The sequence below is a fragment of the Eulemur rufifrons genome, chromosome 30 (genome assembly GCF_041146395.1).
Source record: "Eulemur rufifrons isolate Redbay chromosome 30, OSU_ERuf_1, whole genome shotgun sequence".
Taxonomy (NCBI): domain Eukaryota; kingdom Metazoa; phylum Chordata; class Mammalia; order Primates; family Lemuridae; genus Eulemur; species Eulemur rufifrons.
This window is the reverse complement of record NC_091012.1, coordinates 53,561,194-53,589,012: the sequence shown is the minus strand read 5'-3', so window position 1 is coordinate 53,589,012 and position 27,819 is coordinate 53,561,194. Positions and strand designations below refer to the sequence as shown.

General features: G+C 42.2%; 1 protein-coding gene across 1 annotated transcript in view; it reads left to right on the top strand.

Annotated features, from left to right (window-relative positions):
* DOCK11 (dedicator of cytokinesis 11) overlaps positions 1-27,819 on the top strand; it is a 172,496-nt gene that overhangs the window by 1,193 nt on the left and 143,484 nt on the right. The window lies entirely within an intron of this gene.

The window sequence follows — 27,819 nt, the reverse complement described above, 5'->3', positions numbered from 1 at the left end:
TTTCCTGGACTAGAGAACAAACCCTAAATAAGCAGTCGGGCTGGTTAATTAGCGTTTGTTTTGTTACTTAGTTTTTTTTGTTTGTTTTTGTCTCTCTCCACTCCATCTTACAGCGTGTCGTTTGCTGTGTTTAAATTTCACCATTTAAGAGAGGACTCTTTTTGTTAAAACAACTTGTCATCGGAAGGGAACTTCACAGCTTTTCCTTGTAATTTTTCTGTTGATCTTGTAGAATCAGCAATAAAACCAACATTAAAGGGAGGCCAGGGGCCTGATCCCAACAGTGGAGAAAGTTGACATTAGTGGGAGTTCTGGAGGAGGATCAAAGGTAAACTGTGTACCTTTGAGATACAGATCTGATCCCTAATAGCTACAACTGTGTAAAGCCAAGTGACTTTAAAGAAATCGCTTTATCATGGCTGGACCCTTGAAAGTTTAATCCTGCTGTTTAGAGGAGCTAAACCCAGACCTTTAATGTTGTTTTAATGGACTTGGCTTATTGTGTGTTTCACTCTGATTTTGGAGTGAGGACCTGCTGGGGTCAGATTGGAGCCTCGCTTGTCATCACAGCCAGTTAAGAGAGGAAGGCAAGCTGTGGGCAGAGCATTTATACCAGGGCTGTCATCTTGGGTGATTGTTAACGAGTGATTTAATCTGCCCAGCACAGGGAACACTTTCCTAAATTCAGGGGAAAAGAAAACCTTCCTTGAGCAGGGGCAGCTGGCCTTGTGCCACATCATGTGAAGGTAGCAGTAGGTGGACAGATGTCTCAAGAGAATAAATGGGACACAGCAAACCTCCACTGGGATTTGACCAGCACTTGACCTGCCACCCTCAGCAGCAAAAAGTTAACATTAGCATTCTTCCCCAGGTTTTTAGGTTGTAAAAAGAATTTGTGCTGCACAGGTGCAGTGGCTCCTTCCTGTTACTGGGAGGGGGCTCTTCTGGGATATACTACCATGGTTCCTTTGTCAGCCCAGCTTACCTGGGATCAAAGTCACTAATTTTTAGCATTTATACCAGGCAGTGCAGAGGACTAATGTTTATGTGATCCACCGTGAGATTTTGGGAGTGGGGGAGAACGAATTCTAGTAATCTAAATCAATCCATCTGTTGAGCCCCCACTATGTGCAAGGCACAGTGCTAGATGCCGTGTAATGATAAGGAAATGTGGATGACCTTTTTCTTCATTTGTTTTCATTAGTTCCAATCTGGGTTGGATCTGTGTGTGTTTGTCAATAGGACACCCAGATTATGCACACAAATCAATTTTAGATAGAGCCTTAGTGAACGCTGTTTGTAAGCAGTCAATTAAAAATAAGGAAACAGTCTTAAATGGAGTGTATGCTCCTAAATGACTCTCTCAGCCCCTGCTTTTCTGACACAAAGAGCTGTTAACGAAATTTAGTAAAGCCATGGGTCGCGGGAGAGTGAGGGGACCATGTTGCAGCTGCCGCTGTAACTTCTGATTCTTATTTAAGCCCCATGTGTTTATTAAGGGACAGCTGAGGTAGGATTTACACTTGCTGCTATAAACCTAAGATACGTTAGGGCTTCGATATGAGATGGAGTCATTGCCGCAGCAAGTCAAGCTTTCCTCTGGTGTATGTCTCATTAGAACTTGGAAAACCCACCAAGCTGAACAAATACACAGTATTTCCTGTTTAGGTTTTTTTTTTTTTTTTTGGTAGGATTTTACAATTACATCCTTGTTGGCATGTTGCTAACATCAGTTTTGCTCACTGTTTGAAAAATTCAGAAGGCTTGGGCCTGGGCTATGTATAGCATGTTGTTGTGTATTCAAACCTTTATTCAGTTTATTAGTACTTCCATGAATCTATTAACTACATAATAAAGCAGACAGAGAAAGAGAGGCTGTTTCGTTGCTGCATTTTCTTGTAAGTTCAGCATTTTTAAGAAGGTCATTAACGGAGGGAAAGGGATAATTACAGAATCACCATTGACAGATTTCTCAAGAGGGGCTTGGGGAGTACTCTTATAACCTGAGAGTGCATGTGATTAATGGAGAGGTGTTTACATGTATGCACGTTAAAATGCAGAATTTTAACACCATTTTTGTTACAATTCAGGATATAGCTGTTTGTGCCTCAGGGGGAACAAGGGCATTTGATAAACCCTTTGTATTAGGGCTGCCCTTTACAGGAACCACTTTGTCAGCCTGCGGGAGTCACCTAGTAGGTGTTTGCATATTGTTTACTGCTGAGTTTACCCTCAAGTCCTTATGCGCCAAAGGATCAGGAAAGAGTTGCTAGATACTACCGGTTGTGGCCCCTTGAGGCAGGGTGTAATGCATGCAGCCGCCCCTGGCTGGCATGGCATCTGCCAGGTTTTGTATAATAACTCTAGTAGAGAAAAGCTCTCCACAAGCTTAGAATGGCTGAAAAGCATCTGCAGCTGTTGACTCCCCCCATTCACTACACATAACTACCTTTGGGTGGAATGTTTGTTATGTTTGCATTTAGGGAAGCACTGAAAATGGAGCAGCTCTTCTGCTCCCTCTGCTCAAGGGAATTGGTGGAAAGTACTTAATATAGGACAAAACCCACTGCTTCACCCACCTGTAAGGAGGTGAGAATTTACATGGTAGAATAAAGGCAGTTTCAACTTGGGCTTCTTGACCCAGTGTTTCCAGTTCGGAGACTTAATTCAACTTTGGATTAAGCTCTGACAGGGGGCATGATGGTACTGTGAGACTCAGGATATCAGTGTCAACTCTTACCCCATATATATATATATATATATATATATACACACACACACACACACACACACACAGAGTCCTTGAAATGTCTGGGTGTTTTCCTCTCCTTAGCGGGAGAGTCAGGAAAGTTAAAGTGTTGGCGCCTAAACATAAAATAGTCTTACTACTCCTTATGTTAGCTTCTTTGGGTTAGAAGGGTGCAGAGCAAGCCACTCCTCCAGGATCTGTACAAAAAAAAAACAGTGCAGTTTGACATGAAATGTGAAACCAGAGAGGCCTCCTCACTGAACCCTCATTTAAGCACGAAATAGTAGAATTGGTCTTCTAACATGTTAAAAATTCTCTGGACTGAGTCTTTTTCTATTCTAATCAGTAAGCCTTTTTTCTTTAAACTTTTATTGTTTTAATAAATGAATGTTTATTATAGAAAAATTAAAAACAGAAAAGAATCATCACCATCTCATTCACCAGAGAAATATAATATTCTAATATTTCGAGATTCTTCTCTCTTTTTCTTTCTCTCTGTATGTAGTGTGTGTGTGTATATATATATACATGGATTGAAAGAAATATGTATAAACTTTTAAGTAATTTTTTCAGTTATCAATCTTATGAACATTTCTTCATGTCAATAAGTATAAATCTACATAATCATGTTTAATGACTGCGAAAAATTTCGTTATTTGTGTACCATAGGTAATTATCCTTTATTGTTTGATAGTTTCTAATTTTGTGCTATTATGAACATGAGCTATAAAGGTAAATAGCTACATAGAGCTTTTATCTTTAAATTTATTTATTTATTTATTTAAGACAGAGTCTCACTCTAACACCCCAGGCAGAGTGCCCTGGCTTCAGCCTAGCTCACAGCAATCTCAAACTCCTGGGCTCAAGCAATCCTCCTGCCCCAGCCTCCCGAGTAGCTGGGACTACACGCGCACACCTTGACGCCTGGCTAATTTTTATATTTTTAGTAGAGACAGGGTCTTGTTCTTGTTCAGGCTGGTCTCGTACTTCTGACATCAAGCAGTCCTCCTGCCTTGGCCTCCCAGAGTGCTAGGATTACAGGCGTGAGCCACTGCGACCGGCCTAAATTTAACGAAAAATAATCACTTCCTAAATTGCACTTGTCACAGTTCAAGTACTCAATAGCCACATGTGGCTAGTGGCTATCAGATTGGACAGGTTGGTGCAGATATAGAGCATTTCCATCATTAATTGAGTAAACATCTTTGAGAAGGCATTTTAAAACTTGCTAGTTTGTCCCCTTAGGATACATTTCTAGCAATGGAATTGCTTGCTCAAAGATTACAGTATACTCATTTTTAGTATTGAAAATTCCTCTTAAACACACTGCTAAATTGCTCTTCAGAAAGTTGTTCCAGTGTACTCTTTCACCAGCAGAGTGTGAGGGTGTTCATTTCTCCTCTCCCGTGCCAGCGCTGGTTAGTGATACTTTTTAATCCTTGCTGTCTGATAGGAAATAAATGGCACATCACCGTTCTCATTTGCATTTCTTTGATTACTCTAGAAGTCGAACAGTTTTTCATATGTTGATTGGCCTTTCATAGTTCTCCTTTTGAGGATTTGAATGAACCTGCTTACAGGCTTATTTCCTTGTTTGTGATTCTTGCAATAACAGTCTCCATCCCCCAAGATTCTGTTTCCTTAAGACTGGGGTGGGGCCAGGCATCTGTACGCTTTAAAACCACCCCATGTGATTCTGAGGTGCCCCAAAATGCTGATCCAGATCACTTGTCCTCTCAAGGCAAGAATGTCTCCTACACATAGCCCTGACAAATGCTTATTTAGCTTCTCCTTAAATACTCCCTGCCTGTTAGAGGGCTATATTAGAAAAGGTTCATGAGCTGAAACTGACTCTCTGAAAATTCCACCATGGGCTAGTCCTAGCTCTGCTGTTTGGAGCCCCACAGATTACGTTTGCTTCCTCTTTCACATGACAACCCTTCAAATATTTGGAGACAGCCACCATGTTGGGTTTTTTTTTTTTTTTTTTGAGACAGAGTGTCGCTTTGTTGCCCAGGCTAGAGTGAGTGCCGTGGCGTCAGCCTAGCTCACAGCAACCTCAAATGCCTGGGCTTAAGCAATCCTACTGCCTCAGCCTCCCGAGTAGCTGGGACTACAGGCATGCGCCACCATGCCCGGCTAATTTTTTTTTTCTATATATATTTTAGTTGACCAGATAATTTCTTTCTATTTTTAGTAGAGACGAGGTCTCGCTCATTGCTCAGGCTGGTCTCGAACTCCTGACCTTGAGCGATCCACCCGCCTCGGCCTCCCAGAGTGCTAGGATTACAGGCGTGAGCCACCGCGCCCGGCCAACCATGTTGTTTTTAAATTCACTCCTCACAAGGCCAAAGGACCTTCATTTCTTTCCTTCATTCCCCACATGACTTGGTTTCAAGATTCTTCATATCATGTCCTGTTTGGGCTCTTTCCCAATTTTCAATGTCCTACGTAAAATGTGAGAGAGAGAGACTGTACGGGCTGGAGAGTCAGGCCTGGTCTTGAATCTAACCTCTGTCACCTGCTTGCATTGTGAACTGAGCCAAGTAAGTAACCTGATCTCATTTTCCTCATCTGTGAAATGGGGATAAGTAGTAGTGTGTCCCTTGTGGCCTTCTTTTGAGGAGTAAAGAAGGTAACATGTGGAAAGTTTCTGATGTATAAGTGATTCATGAAGGTTAATAAAAAGAGATATCTGGTGAAAAACCCCAGTATTCTGGAAAGGGGGGGCTGTGTATTCATCCCTGTTCCCAGCGCCTGCCTCACACAGTGCCTGGAAGGCAGTAGGTACTCTGTAGGTGTTTTGTGGGAAATATACTGCCAGCAATGCCTGGGATGGACTCAGTGTTGAGAAAAGAGCCTGGAGGCCAGGAAACTAGTTAAAATATATTTACATAGTTCAGGAGAGAGATAACCAGATAGCTTTAACTGAGGCAGTGAGAATGGAGATAAGGGAGAAGATGGAAGAGACATTTCAGTAATAAAATCAACAGGATTCTGTGATTCTTAACAGGGGGAGGAGAAAGGATGGGGGAGAGAGGAGGAGGAGTCAAGATGATTCTGAGGTTTCTGGGCTTGGGTGAACAGAAGGAAAAGCAAGTCTGGTGATAGGGGAAGGGAAAAGGAAATGAGCAACCTCTATTTGAGGGGGTTGTTAGGGCAAAGACAGGTTTCAGTTAAGCAAGGCGGTGGAAAGAACGTTCTAGGGAAAGGCTGAGCTTGTAGGGTGGTGTTTTGGCAAAAGACTAGGGTTCTTGAGGGCAGAGGGGAAAGTATTCCAAGTGGGATCAGGAAGGGGAGGAAGAGCCAGCAAAGGACCAGGGCCGAGCAGACAGAGATGAGATTGTAGCCAAGATTAGCTGATTGAAGAGCTTTGCACCTTGGGGGTGATTAGGGAAGTGGGAGGCAGGGCGTGGAGAGATGATCTGGAGGCCAGCCCCAGCCTTCCAGTTAGAATGGGGATGGGAAGTGAGTTCCCCCCCTCACTCCCAGGGGCTGGGCAGCAGTTGCCCTAGCAGAGCAGTGGGGATGAGGGACTGACAAACCTCCCTCTGAGGTGCCCAAAGGTTCTATTAGCATAGTTCCTGCTTTTAAGGGAGATTAAAGGTGTGCAAATAACTGAGATAATGAAGATACAAGCAAGATAGCAGGCTGGTGGTTTGGTTGATTAGTTACATCCTCTCTGCCCACCCCCACCTCACACACACACACACACACCCCCCTGCTCTTTTTTGTGATCCTTAACGTTTTTCAAGACTTTGGTCCTTTCTGGGTTCAACACGGTTAAATAGACCTTCAATAATGAACATTGTTCTGTATGATATTTCCCACATTTATTTCACCACTGAGTCCCTTTTTTATGGGAACTGGGAGAGTAAATGGTAACATCTAACAGGCTGAGCAATTCATGTATAATGTACATTTGTAAGTAACTCATCTTAGCACCCCCTTAGCTGACCTCTGTGGACTGTTAGAAGTGGTTGCTACCTTCCAAAATTCCTGTGCTCCATGTCAGGAACCACCTTTGTTTGTTGCAATTCAGTTCAGAGGAGTAATTCACCTGCCTGATTTGCTTTCTCCTGAGATACAGAGTTGTAAGCAAGGCATGTTGAAAATTTATTAGTTTTTTTTAAAGAATTTATTTAACGTGGAAGGGGAGGTGGGAAACCACATGAGGGAGGAGCTAGAGCTGTTTCTTCTTTTCTGTAAATCCTAGAGGTACTTTCAGAAGACATTTCTCTTAGGAATTTAGATCTCTTGGTTTCCTTTAATTTTCGTCTGGCACACGGAAGTTGGTGGGTAGCATTGGCCTGCTGTTTATATCAGCCAGATGCAGGGCCCCACCCTGGAGGCTACCAGAGCAGTAACTGGAGTGGGGCAAAGAGACAGTCTCAGCTGCTATTGCCTGTAAGCTTGTGCTTTAGAGCAGGGTGGTTAAGAGCTGTAATCCTAGCTAGTTGGGATGCTGAAGCGGGAGGATCTGAGGTGGGAGGATCGCTTGAGCACAAGGAGTTCAAGACCAGCCTGGGCAACATAGTGAGACACCCCCCCCATCTTTAAAATAAATGGGGGAAAAAAGGGCAGTGGTCTTTGGAAGCACCTTGCCCAGGTTCAAAGTTCTGCTGAACTTCTTACCAGCTGTATGACCTTGAGCCAGTTATTTAGTCTTCCTGGGCCTTGGTAATGCCCTTGTGGGCTTGTTGAAAGGCTTAAATGAGTTATCATATTCTTATTGTATTCAAAGCACTTAGAGCAGGATTTGGCGGTTAATTGTTAAGCATTGATGATTGCTGACCCTCATTATCAATCCCAGGCTTTATGCTGGGCAAGAGAAGTCCTTTGTGCATGTGTTACAAGTCAACGGACAAAAACTGGTAACTGGCAGAGGGGAAACAGGTACCCTTACTTTTTTTATTTCCTTGCTCCAAATCATGCCCCAATGAGTGAGAATCACACCCTTCCTGGAAGGATAGACTGGCAGACCCCTCTCCATTAGTTTCTTGCTAATATCCATTCCCAAGTCTGACTTAGTCACATTGAAAAGCTTAGTGGACGTGAGGGCGCTGGGTCTTGGCAGTTCCTGCCTTCAAAGCAGTCTGGTGAGTGAGTGGGAAGGCTGGTCCTTGAGTGGGGAGAAATGCCCAGTTATAAGTCCTGGGTGGAAGGTTCTCCAGCCTGGGAAACCTGCAGAAGCACTGAAGTTTATGAGAGTCTGTTCAGTGTGGTCTGTGCAAAGAGATGAATAGAGGAGAATTGGGATCTGTATGGAAAAAGAGAGCTCCCATATGCTTTCCTTCCCCTCCTCAAAACCTTATTGATATCCCTTTCACTCATTAATCCTCACATTTAAAAATCAAATGCATATTGAAATTCAAATGCCTTTTTAAAATTCCACTTTGGAAACACGTATTTTAGTGGAAAAATTTTAAAACGTAAAGGTTTCCTGAGAAATTAATATCCTTTTATATTCGGCTATTCTGGTTTTGTGGTAGCCGGATAAGTTTTTTACGAATGGTGTGTCCAGGTTCCCAGCAGAGTCGATGTGGTGGAAAACGTGCCAACTGTTCCAGCCACACGCGGTTTATCTATTGTCTGTGCACGGCCTCGCACAATCATGCCTAAATTTGCTATTAATGATTTCCTGCAATTCTTCTCCACTTTATTTTTACTGCCTATTGAGTTTATTGTTCATGGGAAGTTACGGGTTTTTGCCTTTCTTGACAACTTATGTTGAATTGTATATTTTTTAAGCTGCTGAGAAATGTTGGAAGCTATTCTGATACTTCAGCTTTCCCATCATATTGCTTTCCCTAATGACTGGAAATATTTTACTGGGTGAGATTTAACTAAGAAGTCAAGTGTTCTTCCAAGTCTCTGAGACAGAACATCTTTATTTGAAGTGTTTCAGTGAAGTGTGTCAGAAGGCTGGGGAATTCATTTGTATAAGATGTTTTTTAAATGATGACAAGACCTTGTGTTTTCATAGCCTGGATCTTAAGAAAAGTTAAAAATGCTGTTACGTCTATGGCCTCGTATGTCTACAGGTCACTACTAAACACATTCCACCTTGTCAACACCCCTCTTCGGTAAGTGGGGAAACAGAGGCATGGTTTTGAGTGAGACAGCCTGTAGGCCATCCATATTTATGAAATGACAGAGCAGATAATGAACTCCAGGTGTCTGATGCCTTTGGTGTAATCATGTAAAGAAGCACTAGCACCCAACCCAGGTTCCACAATAAATCAGGTGGAGGAAGCTCTCTCTGTGTGGTTTTGGTGATGATCTTGGTCTATTGGGAAACAGTGTTTATTTCTAAACAAGCTTTAGTGTCTTTAGTGGGAAAGTAGGGGGTGAGAACCAAAAAAGGGAGTGGGGTTGTTAATGAGAAATGTGGGTGAGATCAATATAGATTTAGCCTTGCCAAAGTAAGCCTAACGATTTTGAGAACTGTTTGCAATTGGCCATTCTTCCTTTCTTTGCTATTTGAATAACTATATGGAAAAAAAAAATCTCCACAATACTGGCTCTGCAGAGGTACCTGGGATCATTTTCATGGAAATGTTTTTATGATTTTTTTCAAGCGAGTTAGTGCTGTCCAAAAATAACAACGTATATATTTCTTTCCATGCCTTTTATATTAGCAGTTTAGTTTTCCCAGTTGAGAAACTGCCAGCCTTATGGCTTGCAGGGCCTGTTGTCACAGTGTTCATGGTATGAATGGAAGAGCGCTATTGGCACGGCCAGTTTATTTTCATAGGTTAACAAGTTCCTAATGCTTCAGCGCATTAAATGGTTTCCTAGAGACCTGAAGGAGGGCATACCACCTTCTAAGGTACCTACCTTCCCACCAAGAAAGTACTTAAATCCAAGAAGGTTCAAAATCAACTGGTACATAAATTGAACTAAATCATTATTTGAATGCTCATAGGAGCTGATAGTTCCCATTGTGTCCAGCAGAGTGTTTCTGACATCCTCTGTTGCTGTGGAACAAAGAGGGTTCTCCCTGCTAACCTGACCCTGGGGAGACTTGCTCCTCCACTTCTAGTGACCATCGTGACTGTTTGCAGGGGGCCTTGACCTCTGTCCCTTCCAAACGATCTGGCAGAATTATCACCAGGAGAGCCAGAAGAGAATCTTGTAAATCTTCTCCCTTTAATTCTGTAATGGCAAACCCAACCCAACATCCTCCCCACCCCCTTGTCACTGGAGCTACTCCAGCTCAGCGCTGCCTCAGGCTCAGAGACATCAGGAGAGTCTTGCATTCAGAGCCCAGGTTCTCTCAGCCTTAAGTCTGTAGGCTGCTGGTTCTGTCCTGTCTTTAAAATCCATTTCCAATTACTGGGTTTTGGTCTTCTTCCTTGTCCCCTTGTGTCATTGTCCCAGTCACTGTATCCCCGTCTTGACCCCTAGTCTGTCTATATCTAACCCCCTGCTTTGGTTTTCTGGCCAATGGCCCAGTTCGTCTAGGAGCACATTCTGGTCTTGTTGCTGGCCCTCCTGAGGAGGCGTGCCCTACCATCAACAGGACCAAATGACACCTTGAGCTCAGCACGGTGCAGCTGTCCACTGAAGTGGTGTCTGCTTGGAGAACTCAGAGGAGACAGGGTGCCTGAGATGAGGACCTCAAGCAAGTGGCCCTGCTGAGAGTTAGACGAGACTCGCAGTGTATTAGTTTCTCATTGCCACTGTCACAAATTGCCACCAACTTAGTGTTTTAAAATAACACAGATTTATTACAGTTCTAGAGGTCAGAAATCTGAAGTGGGTTTCACTGGGCTAAAGTCAAGGTGTCAGCAAGGCCTCACTCCGTGCAGAAGGTCTATGGGAGAATCCATTGCCTGGCTTCTCCCGCTTCCAGAGGCTCCCACATTCTTTGGCTTGTGGCCCCTTTCCTCATCCTCAAGCCAGCAATGGCCGGTGGAATCTTTCTATATCCTGTCACTGACTCTGCTTCTGTCCTCACATCTCCTTCTCTGACACTCACTGTCTTGCGTTTCTCACTGCCTGCCATTACTATAACATCATTCTGCATCACCAGAGATTGAGGAGTGGTGGCATCCTGGAGTCAGATGGGTTCCCAACATGGATCCTGACGTTACTGTAGAGAAGGAACAGAGATCTGATAGACTGGCAAACCGAGCCAGGTGCAGAAGTCTTCACAGAATTCAAATGAGGAAGCACAATCCCTTTTGAGAATTTTTACTGAAAGAAAGCACTACAGGTTTGCAGTCTGCAATTTCAATTAGGATGTTTTCTTAAATTCTTCAAAATTACATTTTTTTTTCTCCCACACAAGACTCCCTCAGTCTGGAGTTCTTATAGTGGGCACTGCTTTCAGACTTGAGGTGTTTTAGAATACAAGCTGGCCAGACACTTAGCGGGCACTTAGCCAGCTCAGGCCTATGGAATTTTCCACTCTCAGCTAAAGAAAAGAAAAAAATAAATAAATAGGTAGGGATGTGTGTAGATGTGTGTGTGTGTGTGTGTGTGTGTGTGTGTATGTGTGGTGGAGGGGGCAGTGTTTAAAAGAGAATGGGATGGTTTCACATCACAGAGAATAACTCTTTGGCTGACAAATCCCAAGATGCCTCTCATGTGTCCTGTGTAAGAGATACTTCACCCAGCCTGAAGGTCAAGTCAGACCCGGCATGACCCTCCTATGTTTTCAAGGTAATCACAGGATCCCTTCCCAGAAATGGATTTCTAAAACGCATGGTTGGAGAAGTAGAGGGACAGACTAGAAAATCTCTCTGAGTTCCTTCTGGCTTCATGATGATTTCAGTTGAGAGAGAAATTGAAACTTCCTCTCTCCACCAAATTCAGTCACTGCCATCTTAGAGACACACACCACAAAAGCTTCCGGGCTGATCACATTTGCACCAGCCCTCCCCACGCTGACCAGTATAATGTCTATGATGATCTGACGGCACAGAGCTTTACTGCCTGAAGAAGCACTCTATCATAGATGGAGATTGCATTTTCTATTTTTACATCAATTCTAATTGGCCATGGCTATATTTCTCCCAGGCCCAGCCTATCTTTTTTTTTCTTTTTTTTTTTTTTTTCAGGCCCCTGGCTAACTGACCTGGCTGTAATGCACAGAAAATTGTTATGTAAAAGGTTGGAGAAACTCCCAGATTTTATAGAGGCAAAATATACATTAACTATCTTCACTTTCACCTGTTCCATTTTTTTCTCCCCCCCCATAGGAAAATAATTCTAATTCTCCTTATAAGCCATCTCAAGTTAAATATTCAGATATTTTATATTAATTTTTATTAACATAAAAATTATGTTAAGATTTTTTCTAATGTATTTATACATGACTAATCTCTACTGATTTTTACATGTGAAAGGGCATTAACTGTAGTCCTTACTTAAGTCTTCTTTAGAAACTGGTGTTTATTTTCTCAAAATTATGAGTTCTTTCCCTTCAACCTGGCTTATTTTGTTTTGCTGATTTACTACTCTTTGCTTTGGAGTTTTCTCTTTTTGTACTGGCCCTCAGCTGAACTTCACAGCTTACGGGTAGTGTGCATTGGATAAATGAGCTTCGTGACAGAGTTGATGCCTTAGAACCCTGGAACATCTGGGGCTGTGTTAAGTAGCAGAAGGAACTAGAAAGGAAGTGTGTTGTTGGAGGGCAAGCTGGAAAGAAAGAAAAGTGTGCAGATGGCTCCCTTGACTGAGGGAAAAGATAGATACCTTCATTCACTTCATGGGAAAATCCCTAGGGAAATGCTTTTGAACCCTTGCTTGAATTGAAGGGAAGCAGAAAATCTATTTCCACTGATTTCTTTTTAATGGATTAAATCTACTTAGGGCAAGGTGGTGGGGGGAATGGTGGAAGCCAAGACAAGGGCTTACTCTGAGGGAACTGAAGGATAAAAAATGCTAAGATGAAAGGAAGGGATGGGTTCCCAACATGGATCCTGACGTTACGGTAAATGGAGTGGTTTTATTGGGGATTAAAGGGGTGAGTAGACATTTACTCAAGGGCTGGAGGTGGTGCATACTGTCAACTTGCATGATTCAAAACCCCAAATCAATTAGTTACGGAATTCAGAAAATGTTCGTATGCAGTTCTCCACCATATGTGATAGTTGCAACCCAGTTCTCCAATTTTGATGGAGGTCAGGGACATGTGACCACCAGACACCTGTAGAGGCCAGATTTCTGTTGGGAGCCCAGGGTGGAGGTACTCTGGTGCCAGGTCTGCGTGCCCTCCCTTCCTCCATCCTGGCCTCTACCAGAGTAGAAGGGGGCACCAGCTCACAGCTATACTAGACCCATAGTTCTCCAGGCAGCAAATCCTGCTTGACAGGAATGGTGGCAATGGAGGCTGCCCCGCTGGGCCCTTGTGGCTTTCTCTGAGACTGGTCTTCTCAGATTGATGACATCCTCTCCCTTCCAAGCTGCTTTCTTCCCCTTTCCACCTTCTACTACCCCCAGCTGCTCTCCATTCTGATTTTCCTTAACTGCTGTTCCTGGTGTTCACCTCTGTACTGCCACCTTCTAGGAAAATCTTGTGTGCATCTATCTGGCTGCCCGAGCTGGCCCCACTACCAGAGCTCTCCCACAGCCAGCACCTTGGCTTCTCCCTTCTACCATGCCCTGGGAAACGTCATTCGACTGTGGGCACACACCTTCTCTCCCCTTCTCATCTTTTTCTCACCTCTTCTTTCCCTGTCTTCTCTGTTTGGCAAAAAAGTGTTCTCCATGGGACAGAGCCATCACTGTGTTTATTTCTTTTTAACCTTTTCTTTAGCCAAGGATGGAAAATTCCAAAGGTCTGAGCTAGTGACGGCTGGGTGCCTTTTCTGGAAATCCAGTGGCCTGGGTGCCAACTGAATGTCGTGGAGCTACGCCTCTGGCAAGGTTGTCCCTTAAAATGTCCTGGCTTTGGATTTTAATTCCAACTGAAAGAAGGGGGAGGTTCTATCCATGGAATTATGGAATCAGAATGAAGAGTTTAAGAAATGATAAAATCACAACTACAGAGCTTGGTTTACATTACTTTGTTTTTTCTGCTGGGTTTAACTGGTCTTTGGCTTAGACCTTTCAAAAGTGAATCCTTTTGTATGAGAGACAAATGAAGTTCCTGCAGCTCAATTTAATAGAGGATTTTGCTTTGTGGAAGTAATTATTTGCCAGAGGCCAGGTACATTTCAGAGCAACTCGAATTGGTCCCATAGGGGAGCAGGAGTTGTTACTAGGTGGAGTTGAACAGGCTTATCCCACCTTCATGTTTCTTGCCCCCTACCTGGAGAAATAATTTGGGCAGGATTTTATCCACACATCCCTAGGCCTAAAACAAGTCACAATTGGCCATCTTGATGGTAAGCAGAAAGTTATCTTCTTGAAATAGCTAGAAACTGTCCATCTCTGCCTCTTACAAAGACACTTGTGATGACATTTAGGACCCACCCCAATAATCCAGGATGTTCCCCTTATCTCAAGATCCTTAACTTAATCACATCTGTAAGGATCCTTTGGACATAAGGTACTGTTTGCAGGTTCCGGGGACCAAGATAGGGGTATATTTTTTGGGGGCCCATTTTTCACCCTGTGTGTTAGTTCTTTGGTTTTAGAGGGGATTGCTTTCATTCTGTCTTATAACTATAGTTGTTGGCAGCTTCTCTTATCCATTAGAATGTAAATACCTTAAGAGGCTGGCAGGAGAATAGAAAGCTAATGCAAAAGCTAATGCTTAGTAGTCGTCCCAGAAGGGCCCAGCAATTCCACTGACAATTTGTGTTACCTTGGGCAGGCTATTTCACCTTTGGAAATCTCCTTTTGTTCATTTGTAAAAATGGAAACAGTAACGTTGATATCGATGGGCCTTGTGAAGTTGTTTATGATAGCAAAAAAAAAAAGCCACAAAAAAGCTTAACATAAATGTTCAAACGTAAGGATTAGGCAAATATACATCCATGTAACAGAAAACCATGTAGTCATTAATATGACATTTATATTTATTATTGATACGGGAAAAAGTTTGTTATGAACCAGCATGCCAAGTATGATTGTGTTAGTCCGTTTGCGTTGCTGTAAAGAAAATACCTGAGGCTGAGTAATTTATAAAGAAAAGAGATTTATTTGGCTCGTGGTTCTGCAGACTGTATAAGCATGGTGCCAGCATCTGCTTCTGGTGAGGGCTTCAGGGAGCTTCTAATCAAGGCAGAAGGTGAATGAGGAGCAGGTGTGTCACATGGGGAGAGGAGCAAAGATGGGGAGGGGGTGCCCATGACCTTTTAAACAACCAGCTCTTGAGTGAACTAATAAAGTGAGAACTCATTTATTATCACGGGGAGGGCACAAAGCCATTCATGAGGGATCCATCCCCATAACCCAGACACCTCCCACTTGGCCCCACCTCCAACGCTGGGGATCAAATTTCAACATGAGATTTGGAGCAGCCAAACACCCAAAACATATCAGTGATCCTATTTTATGCAATAATGCATATGTGATATATGTGAATTTAGTTACTTAATCACTCTGTGCCTCAGTTTCTTCACCTGTGAAATGTAAATAATGATGGTACTGACCTCACAGGATTGTTGTAAGGATTGAGTAAAATAAGACAGTAAAGCACTTAGAACAATGCCTGGTACATAGGGAAGAACTGAATAAATGTAGGTATTAGTATTATTGTTATATTCAAAGAAAACATTCCCGAAGGAGGTTTGTGTGTTTATAATGTACGTGTATATATTATGTGTATGTGCATTATATTAAAATGCCTATCTCTGGATGGTAGAATTATGAGTAAACTTTATTCTTGCTTTATATTTTCTGTTTTTAAAGTATTTATTCATTTATTTTACATTGAGCATAATTGTTTTTATAATCAAAAAGTAGAGTTCAAGATAAGAACCATACATTCAGAGTTGCAACATTTCTGTGATGTATATATATGACATACAGTATCTGTATAGTAATTAGCTATTATTATTCAGATAATTTTTTCCTGTAATCCTGCAGCTCCTTGCCCAGTGCTTTGCACATTTCAGATTCTCAGTCTGCTGAATCAGTAAAAATAGGGTGGTGTAGAAATTAGAGACTTGAGTTTCTACTTGCTTTTAATTCCTAAGTATTCCCTGAATTTTGATCAAAATGTGTTTTCTATAAAGTGAAATTTTGAAGAATATTTGTATTTAATATGTGTATACACACACTATATATGTGCCTGCACGTCTACATATTTCATATTATCTTTATAATTTTTGAGAGGCATAAACGCCTACTCTGAATTTTCTGAAACATAAATTAAAATAGCCCCCATCTTTCTGGCATGCGAAATGTGTCTTAGGTTGTTGGTACTGGAGTCCTTCTTTGCTGCCATTAAGAAGATTAATCACTAAGGGACTTAAATTTCAAGTAAAGCTAATTAATTTGCATTGATATTGCAAGGATTTCTGGTCTCGATTTCCCTGATTTTGAACATGCTGCATCTTTGTTCTTTTATTTAAAATAATCTTTAGACTTCTTTTGGGCTTAAACACAAATGAATGGAAGAATTACAGATGAATTAGGAGCTTTGAAATGGAAGGTCTTGCCTCTGATATTTAAAACAATTAGATTATGATACACATCTTGGTAAGCAGGGTCTCTTTTTCCCTCTGTACTGGGAGTCTTTTTTTTTTTTTTTCTATAAGCATGCACATCCTTGAGTCATTTCTTTCTTCTTGTTTCTGTTCTTCTGTCTTCTCCCCATTACATCTCTCTTTTTCTTTCCAACGCTCACTCTGATCATAATATAAAACTGATATATAAAAATGATTTGTTGCATTTGTTGGCATGCACCTGTAATCCCAGCTACTCGGGAGGCTGAGGCAAGAGGATCCCTTAAGCCCAGGAGTTCAAGTCCAGCCAGTGTAACATAGTGAAACCCTGTCTCTTTAAAAAAATTATTTAAACTGAGTTTTGGGTGTTTCCTTTTCATAACTTAAATAGTAAGGGAAAGGGAGGGATAAATAGGCAGAGCACAGAGGGTTTTTAGGGCAGTGAAACTACTCTGTATGATACTACAATGGCAAATATCTGTCATTATACGTTTGTCCAAACCCATAGAATGTACACCACCAAGGATGAATTCTGTTGCACACTGTGAACTTTGAGTGTTAGGTGTGATTGTAATGAATGCACCACTCTGGTTCTGGATGTTGATAGTGGGGGAGGCTGTGTGCGTGTGGGGGTGGGAAGTATATGAGAACAGAACTCTGTACTTTCTGCTCAATTTTGTGGTGAACCTAAATCTGCTCTAAAAAATAAAATCTATTAAAAAATAAGATTCATAAAATATTTTGTTTTTCTCTTTGTAAAAAAAAAATAAGCTAAATGTAGTTCTTTTGCATCTATGTGGACATTTAACTTTTCTGCCTGTCAGTAGTCCTAATAGTTAAAATTGTTTTTAGTCCCATCCCTGGTAGTTTGGAGGCTTGCCTTCCCAGCTTTCGTCAGCTTGTTTGGCATAATTATGAAGACTAACCATCGCATGTGGATTGAACACTTTGAAGGCTTTGGATGAAAGCTGCTAGGTAAAAGCAAAGGAATTTTATTGTTAGAGTGGGGCATTATGAGTCAGAAATTTTAAGCTCTGCTCCTCACTGCAGGCAACGCACCCATGGAATGGGTATATGAACCACCCAAATCATGGTGAAGATGTACCTGCTAATCAAATTCAGGCTTTGGTACAGCTGTGTTTGCTCAACACATGTGTAAATCAAATTTGGGCAAATCAAATCATTTTGCATACACCAGGGGCATCTGACTTTTGAATAAGCTTTATTGGAATCCTTCAGCAAAGCAAAGAAACTTTTTGTAATGCAAATTACCACCCACTAATTTATATCTTTTGTAAGGCAGGGTTTGTAAGGTAGGATTTAAGTTTTTGTAACACCCTGACACTAAGCCATTTAGAATCAGATTGTTTCCGTGCCTGGGAGAGAAGAATCACTCTGGGAAGTTGCATTAACTCCTTCAGGCCTGAAGAAGGCATTTAGTCAATTACTGTATCTGGGAACTAAATAATACCCTTGTCACCTGAAAGATTTAAAATAGCCTTTGTAAGTGGCTCTCTCGTCTCTGAGAGAACATGACTCATTCCTTCATTGTAACCTGTAAGAAATCCAAGTGTCAGAAGACACTTAAGAAAACTTAAGTTATACTTCTAAACATCAGTAGTAGAGGTCTTAAATATTAGGAAACCAATATGTGGGTCAAAAGTTGATGGTTGGAGCCACTCAATTAGGATATAGCTAAAAGGGCAAAGGGTGGACCAGCAGTTCTTCCTGGAATATTCCTTGGGGAAATTCTTGCTGGCAGCATTAAGGCTCATGAGCTCTGGCTGTATTCTGTGTACCATAGCTCATCTTATTCTTTGTCCGGAGAGCCCACACCCAACCCCCCCCCCCCCCCCCCGCATTTCTGACTGCCCCATGTTTACACATGGCCCCATAGAGTTTCTGCTCAAGTGTTACAGCGGGTGGTCCCCAGGACAAACCGAGCGGCACACGGAGAGTTGGAGAATCAAGGTTTATTCGCCGGCGGGCTCAGAGGGGTCTCGCCACCAAATTCTGAGCCCTCTCTACTCAATTTTTCCCACTTTTATTAAGTTGGGGTGATCCAAGGGATGGGGTCTCAGGTGACTAATGCCCACCAGGTAATAGGTTAGTCGCTGCACCAGGTAATAGGTTTAGTGTTATGCTGATGCACCAGGTAATAGGTTAGTATTATGTTGATGCACCAGGTAATAGGTTTAGTGTTATGCTGATGTGCCAGGTAATAGATGAGTTGATGGGCCAGGTGTTAGGCTAGTATTATGCTGATGCAGGTCTTCTGTGAGAGGTGGGGGTCTCAGGTGGCTGCTGTGCTAAGTAATAGATGGGGGGTTTCCTTATCACTTAGGGTTGCTCCCCCTCAAGCAGCCTTTGAATCCATCTTCTCCATATAACCAGTGAAAGGAAGCGAAGTAAACACGTCTTGCCTTAGTGCTGGGAGATAGATTGCATTCCTGCACTTCTTAAAACCCATGTTCTTGACAACATAAAATGGAGCTGTGTAGGGTGAGACTGTCCAAGTCTGGGTCAGCCTTTGCCTTTCATTGACCTCAGTGGATGCCAGTTAATGGAAAAATATGATCAGGGTTCACCCTATGGAATCATTGCTTAATATTGTAGATGACTCATTGGAATTAGTGTGTTAGAAAATCACTTCCAGATGTGTAGCAGAAACTTTTCCAAAAGGGAGAAATACACTCTGGAAAACTGGGTTAGTTTTATTGTGTGTTTTTTTTTTAATGGTCATAGGGCCAGAATCAAATCTCCTCGTGCATGGTTAGTCAACATATATTTGGACTTCTATGTAGTATGATGCTGACATTCACATAAGTAGGGGCTGCCTTCAGTCTCCTTATCTCCTATCAATTTCTTCTCTCTCCATGCCTCCCATCTTCTCACAGTGATGAATGATTTGGAAGCCTTACCACTCCCTCGGGCTCCGGCCTCATTCCTGGCCGTTATCAGCAAACATTTATCGAGCATTCCTATGTGAAGGCACTTTGCTAGGTACTATGAAGGATGGAAGAAACATGTAGTTGAAGAACACCAGAAGTGCAGGTCATATAGGAAAGTGACTGCCAACGTGAGCTCTGGTGTTGTGTCTGGGTTGAAATGCCACTTTCTGGCTGTGGAATATCGGGAAAGTTACTTAAACTTTCTAAATCTCAGCATGTTTATAAAATGGGAGTGATGGTAATAATCGTACCTACTTCATAAGGTAAGCGTGAGGCCTAAGGGAGATGAATCCATGGTCAAGACTTGGCATAGGCTAAATGTTAGCTGTTGTTCTACATCTAATTCACCTCTCTGTGTAGTTTATGTGTGTTTTGGTGTGTGAAGAGGGAACATGAGCCATGAGTTCTAGACTGACTCCAAGAAGCAACCACAGTGTTTGATTTTTGGAATTCTCTTTATTTCACTGCAGTGGAAAATTCACTGGCTTCTCGTATTCAATGAATTTTTAGTTGAGCCCTGTTAAAAGAGGTGATGTGTTGTCATCTCCTTGGAAGCACCGCATGACAGATTTTGTAGCTCACGCAATAGTAAGAAGGAAAGTATTTGTAAGTAGCACAGCCTAGAGCTCTTAAAAAAGCCAAGTCTGCACTAATAAGGTGTCTTTGGTAAATAAAGTCTTATATTTTCTATCCTACTTATTTTTTACAACTCACCTATTGCCACATTGTATTTGAGCAGTTTTTATTCAATGTGTATTCTCCCCTCTCCCCAAGCTCAAAGGTAACATCAATAAGTGTGTTTTTGTACTAGAATGTGATAAAAAAAATTTTAAAACTTGAAAACTGCATCAGAAGCGGAAAAGATCATAACCATTACTATTCTATACATATGTATGTCTTTACTCTTTGAAGAATTGAAAATGTTTGGGAACTCAGGAAACTGCTGCAGAATCTTTTGTACTGGTTAAGTGTGTGCACTCTAGAGTTAAACAGCCCTGGCTTTGAATCCTGGCTGTATGAGTTTTCTATTGCTACAGAGCAAATTACTACAAACTTAGCAGCTTAAAATAACACACACTTACTATTTTACAATTTTTCTGGGTCAGAAGTATGGGCAGGGCTCAGCTGGATTCTCTGCTCAGGGTTTCACAGGTGTTGGCAGGACTGTGTTCTCATCTGATGGCCTTTTCCAAGCTGGCATAATTCAGGTCCTTGTGATTATAGAACTGGTCCCTTTCTCTTGCTGGTTGTCAGTTTGGGGATGCTGTCGCCTCCTAGAGGCCACCCTCAGGTCCTAGACAGGTGGGCTTCTCATAGCATGGCAGTTTACTTCTTCAAAGCTTGCTTTCTCTTCTAGGGATCCCCTGATTAGGTCAGGCCCACCCAGGACACTCTCCCTTTTGATTAACTCATAGTCAATTGAGGAGTAACCTAATTGTGGGAGTGATATGTCTCAATAGTCATGGGTCCCGCTTACATTCAAGAGGAGGGTTAGATTAAATAGGACAAGTAGACCAGGGGGCAGGAATCATAGGGGGCATCTTATTAATAGAATTCTGCCTAGTACACTGACTATATCGCTCACTAGGGCAAGTTGCTGACCTCTTTTAATCTGTTTTCCCATTGATAAAATGTGAGTAATGATAGTGTCCTCTACCTCATAGGGTCATTGCTAAAATTACATGAGATAACACATGTAATGCATTTAGCATAGTGCCTGGTGTTTAGTGAGCTTTCAATAAGTGTTAGAATCATAGTAAAGAAGAGCTCCTTTTCTTCCTCCCCATAATGAAATGGCTTTGAAGGTAGAGCATATGATCACATGCTAAAGAAGTTTTTTTCCTTATGATTTGAGTTAAATACAAAATAGGACTTCCTGAGAATAAAGGTTATTTGACGCTGAAATTTCTAAGCCATTTCTTTTAGAATGTCTAGGTAAAGGCCTTTCTAGAGATAGCTTCTAATTTGATTCTTTGGTAAATGAATGCATGTGCAGTGCTCAGTTCATGGCCTCTGCTGACCTGAGGTTTGATGTGTGTTTCCTAGGTAACATAAAGGTTTCGAGTGTTAGTCTTATGAAGAAACAGTTTGGTAGGTCAGGGATCTATACATGACAATAACTTTGAATAACAAATCAGTACTTTGTAGAGCAAGAAATATCAATTTACAGGACCCACACTGTGCATTGGGTTTCTAACCTTCAGCCTAAGGATATTCTAACAGTTCAGCCTCATGATAGTCGTGAAATTTAGACTTAGTTTATTCACATAAGCTACTGAGACACAGCCATTTCAAGGGGATTTGAGTATGGCTCCAGGGCTATCCCTAGAAGAAGATGACTATGTGTTACTTTTTCTCATGGCCTGTAGAAAGTGATCGTACTTCAATAATACTTAGCAAATAAACTCACATGTGACAAATAGTTGTTTAAAAGACCCATTTTGCAGGTTGGAGTGTTTGGAGATGGAGAAGAAGGAAAAGAAGTGAAAAGAAAAGGAACAAAGGGCAGAGAGACAAGAAAGGGAAATGTCTACAATTTATAAACGGGGAATCACTTCTGAAGAGTTTGATCCTTCATGATGGAACTGAACTTAGGTGTCACTTTTCACAGTAATTGCTTAAACATTTCATTCCATTCAGTAGTGACAAATCTGCATGTTTATCGTCCATGTGAGATGTTTGGAAGTTTGAGTAGTTAAGAACCAGCCAGATAAAGGGAGCTGGTAGAGCTAAGAAACCCTATCATAAGCCTATGAGATCTTATGTCCCCATCACTTCACCCACCCCTACTGGGATCACTACCACACCCAGTATGGGTTCCTGTTTTGTGATTCTCACTAGTACACTAGTATCCTACAGCATCAGCTGCCCAAGGAGGAGCCAGATTGGGAGAGGAGTCATGAGTTTGTGATCTCATTGAAAAGACCTCAGTTCTTGTTCCACAGAAGGAAGGAAGTATAAGGCTTCCCTTCCCCATCTATACTATAGGCTATCTGCTTGCTCCCTAAAAATTTACCCATACCTCCTTGAAAACATAAAGTTGATTAAAAACTTGTTCACACCAGAGGACACTAACAGAGTAAAAAGGCAACCCACAGAATGGGTGAAAATATTTGCAAAGCGTATATCTCATAAGGAATTGATATCCAGAATATATAAAGAACTACAACTCAGCACCAACCACCCAAAAATGCAATTTAAAAACAGGCAAAGGACTGGAATAAACATTCTTCTGGGGAAGAAATGTCCATAGCCACATGAAAAGATGCTCAGCATCATTAGTCATCAGGGAAATGCAAATCAAAACCACAATGGATACCACCTCACACCTATTAGGATAGTTGTTATCCAAAGGCCTAGAAAATAACAAGTATTGGGGAAGATGTGGAGAAACTTGAACCCTTGTGCATTGCTGATAGGAATGTAAAATGGTACAACCACTATGGAAAACAGTTCGGTGGTTCCTCGGAGAGTTAAATATAGAATTACCATATAATCCAGCAATTCCACTTCTAGATGGAGTCGGGAACTTCTCCCCAAAAGAACTGAAAGTGAGACTCAAACACATACTTGCATGCCAGCGTTCATAGCAGCATTATTCACAATAGCCAAAAGGTGGAAATAGCCCAAATGTTCATCGGCAGGGGAATACATAAACAAAATATGATATGTACATATAATGTAATATTATTTAGCCTTAAAAATGAGGGAAATTGAGGCCAGGCATTGTGGATCATGCCTGTAATCCTAGCATGCTGGGGGGCCGAGGCAGGAGAATTGCTTGAGGCCAGGAGTTCGAGACTAGGCTGAACAACATAGCAAGACCTCATCTCTACAAAACATAAAAAAATTAGCTGGGCATGGTGGCACATGCCTGTAGTCCCAGCTACTCCAGAGGCTGAGGCAGAAGGATTGCTTGAGCCCAGGAGTTTGAGGGTTGCAGTGAGCTATGATGGTGCCACTGCACTCTAGCCCAGACAAGAGAGCAAGACCCTGTCTCAAAAAAAAAAAAAAGGAGGGAAATTCTGACACAAAATGTTAAAATGTGGATGAACCTTGAAAACATTATGCTAGGTGAAAGAAGCCAGTCACAAAAGGACAAATTTTGTATGATTCCACTCATATGAGGTACCTACGATAAGCAAATACAGAGAGACAAAATAAGCCAGGCATGGTGGTGCATACTCTGTAGTCTCAGCTACTTGGGAGGCTGAGATGGGAGGATTGCTTGAGCCCTGGAGTTCGAGGCTGCAGTGAGCTATGATAGCGCCTCTGAATAGCTACTGCACTCCAACATGGGAAACCTAATAAGACCCCATCTCTTAAAAAAGAAAACAGTTTTCCAGGGACTGGGGAGAATAGGGAGTAGGGTGTTAGTGTTTAATGGGTAGAGAGTTTATTTGGGATGATGAAAAAGTTTGGAAATGGGTAGTGGTGATGATTGTAGGATAATGTGAATGTACTTAATGTCACTGAAGCGTATGCTTAAGAATGGCTAAAATTGTAAATTTTATGTATATTTTACCAAAATAATACCCTGATTATATATTCTTGTGTTATTACAAAGATACTTGTTTGTGCTAGAAAACTCTGGTGGAAAATGGAAAATGAAGCAGAAAAAAACCTGTAATTCCTCCATTTAGAATACATAAACCTTTAACGTTTTGATTTGACTATATTTCCTTTTAACTACCCCGCCCTTGTCAGTAAAAATGATAGTCACTCTCTTCCACTTCCTGTACACGTGGTATAATATGCCTACATACTCCCCAGTGAAATTTCAGCATCTTAACCCACAAAGAGAAAAAGAAAAAAGGCCTCTGAGTAGTGAAAAACACAGCTACCAGGATAGGGATTCTGTTGCAAACCTGTCCTCAGCACGGCAGTGGCTCTCAGGCCATGACTACATTATGGGAGCAGCTTCCGGGCTAAGCACAGGAACCTGGGGGCAGCAGGTGTGGCATCCAGCTCCAGTCCTATGAAGAGTGTGTAATAGGGCCTTAAAGTCTTCCATCAGCCCCATGCTCCACACTGAGCCCCATCACAGTGGCCGACATTGAGTCAAGTCCTCGTTATACTGACTGTAGTGAGCGTGGCTCCTGCTTTGAGAGACGGCGAGAGATCTTAGCTCTTCTGCCCTCTCTCAGCCGTTCTGTCCACTGACTGCCCCCAGGGCCTTTTGAAAGGAGCTCTGGCCAAAGGTCCCTGAGGGAGAGAAAGATGCTGGAGCTCTGCAAAGACTGCCTTTGCCTGTTGGCCTGATGGCCACCTTGTTTACAGCCTGAAGGTGGCTGCTTTCAGGTTGCAGTGTTTATAAGAAAGTGGGGGCCAGCCCCTGACCTGGTAGAGGCTACAGCTTCTACAGTAGGTGCCAGTACGTTGCTGGGTTCTGGGAAACTTTTACTGAACTGGGCCTGTATTGCTCCCTCAGAGGAAAGAGGAAAAGGCTCAGCAGTTGAACAAGGGACTGGGTTACTGACACAGAAAGTTATTAAACATTTCAGTGATGGGTCTGCCTTGAATTCTGGAAAGAGATTACTTGCTTTCCCACTTGAAAATGGGATATTATTTAAACACAGGATGAAAATTGCATTGGAGAGAGAGTGGACTTAAATAGCAAGAAATCCTTCAGTTGACCTAAGCAATAATCCTGTTTTGCCAGAATTCTCTTGATTATGAAATCTGTAAGCGGTGGTAGTGAAGTAATTACACCGATCTTCCTCCTTAAACATGATGGAACTCCACATGCAAACAAGTGCTGTCCTTTCAATTGTCACCCACCATGGCAGGCCACACCTTTACTCCCTAATGTTGTCATTGCTCAAAACCCTGGGAATTTCCCTCAGAATTGGTCTGGAGTCATTGAAGATGTCCAGGGCTTTTGCTATATAGTCACATTTCATATACTCTATATATTTTTGTCATTAGATGAGTGTCTGCATTTTGGTAGTAAAGGAAAACTAACATTTAAAACTGCCTTCTAATGGTTTAATTGTGTTTCTCCAACACTACGGTTACTTGTTGCCATCTGCCTTTTTTTTCCAGTTGATATAGGTCTGGTCAGTTTAAGTGAAAACATTCTCTTTCTTAGGCTGGGGTTTCCCATAGCCTATTGAAATGGCTAGAATTTTTAAACACCTTATGTTTAGAACTTAGGGATCTTCCTCTTTTGCTTTTGGAGCAGTGTTGTCATGCACATAGCAGATGTGTTTTAGAAATCAAAGGGATTTTTGAATGCTCACCCCAGATTCCTTATACTCAGAAGTTTCTTTTATATTATTTGGAACACTATAACTACTAGAAATCAATTTAATCGACAGTATGAATCCATTTTGGAAGGAGAAAAAATAGAAAAGAGATGGTTTTTATCATCAGAATGTTAACAGTTGTCATCTATGGAGGGTGGGTTTCTAAGTGACTTCTATTTTCTTTGTTATATTTTTGGATTAAAAATTCTTCAATGAACATGTGTTGCTTTTATAATTACAGAAAACCAATAACTCTTACATGAAAATAATGCAACTTGTTTATATGAAGCTAGTAAGGCAGTAGAGCTTAGCCTTTCTTGGGTCACACACTCTTTTGAGATTCTGGGAAGCTGTGGACCCTTTTCCCAGAAAGATGTATATACAGCATTTTCCATATAATTTCAGAGTTTTGCAGATCTCTTGTAGCCCATCCAAGGATCACTTAAAACCCCAGATTAGGAACTACTGTAGGAAGTGGATGTAGCACCCCAAAAGATATTGGCTGCCGAATATACGTGGGAGGATATAGAGTTATATGCATGTTGTTGACACCATTGTGGGGGCATCTGGTTCAGAGCACAGTCTTTGCATCAGGCTACGTAAATCAATCAGCACACCATCCTAAGAGAGGAATTTTTCCATTTGTGAAACCTCAAGTGTCCTGTTCTACAGGCAAAGGCACTGGGAGCTGCCAAGGAGTAAGTCAAAGCCTTGAAGGCAGGCCTAAGAGCCTGGTTGAGCCTAGGGCTTGTATCTGTGTGAACAAAAGCCCCTGAGCATCCAGTTGGGATTTTCTCCAGCAGCAGCAAAGGCTGCAGGCCTCTCAGAGCAGCAGCAGAGGGGAAAACAAAAGAGAAGGGGGATTCATGCAGGGCTGGGGAGAGTGGCAGTGGATGTGCTTCAAAATGACAAGGTGTTAATGAGAGTACTATTTGAGGGGGGAGGACTGGGAGGTCCTCTGTAAATGAAAGCAAGACAGGAATCCACTGTCACTCTGAAAGGATGGCAAGGGTTATGCTAATCTAGTTGGAGAATGTAATGGGGAGGTGTGGAGATTCTTTTCTTGGAAAGACACAGTTTTGTAATTATGACAAACGCTATAGGTAGAGGCCTCAGGAGGCAGGTTAGTCTTAGTCTAAGGTTTCAGGGTAGCATTTGCAGGGGAAGAGCGGGGTAGCATTATAAAATGGGGCTGCTTAGGGAAGGGTGTGTGGGAGTGCTTCTTGCTAGTGTTACTTATGACCAAAGCTAGTCCCAGTTTCTGGATATGTTCAATACTGCATGTGCTTTGTAGTACTTTTAGGGGATGAGGTGAGAAAATGTTCCTGTGGGCACATTCAGCACACAGATTAAACGTGAGCTCAAGGAAGGGAGGGACGGAAGGGGTGGGGGAGGGGTGGGGGAGCGGGAGAGAGGGAGGGGTTGTTTAGGAGGAAGCTTAACAAGGGGAAAACTATTACCAGCACAAGTGGAGTTTTGCTTGAGTCATCAACTTCCTCTCAGATTTCATTCGAGTGCCAAACCAATGCTATTTTCTAGCTCCCAACACTTTAGGTTCCTTCGTGTAGGTATCCCTTGTTCTATGAAAATTTCATATATGGAATTATGAATTTACCATAAGATAAATTAGTGGGTGATGATTTATACTATTAAGGTGTTCAAGAGCAGGGCTCCTTTGGACGGCTGTCTTAATGTGTGTATTTCAGTGAGTGTCCTGGAGATTGTGGTCATCTTGGAAAGATTGCAAGAGCCAGGAAATCTTAATGTGGAAGGTTAGAAAGATATTGACCATGGGCTTGTACTCTGTTCATCCAATCATTCATCATACGATTTAGGGGAGATGGGGAAAGAGCAGTGAATAAGACAGAGACACTGCAGTAGTCACAGACCTTTCATTCTCATGGGGGCAGAGACAGAAAAGGAAATGACGGGTGCTGCACCTTGGCACCTCATATACGGGCTAGGATGGTGAAGGAAGCATGGGAAATAGCTCTAGGTTTGAGAAGGCGAGTAGCCCCTTGTGCCTGGATAGATCAGATGGCTTCTTGGGGTCTTGAGGTGGGGCACCAGGTGCAGAACCAGGCAGAGGGGCAAGACCAGCAAAGGTGAGATAACATGGCCCATTAGGATATCTTCCCACTGTGGTTGGAGGGGATGGGCTAGAGGTTGGAGGGGTAGGCCAGGTCACAAGGGGTCACGTAAGCCTCGCTGAATAGTTCGGGCTTTATCCTGCAGACTCTGGTGAGCCATTGAAGGGGTTTAAAGAAAGGAACACTGTGATCCAACTTATGTTTCATCAAAAG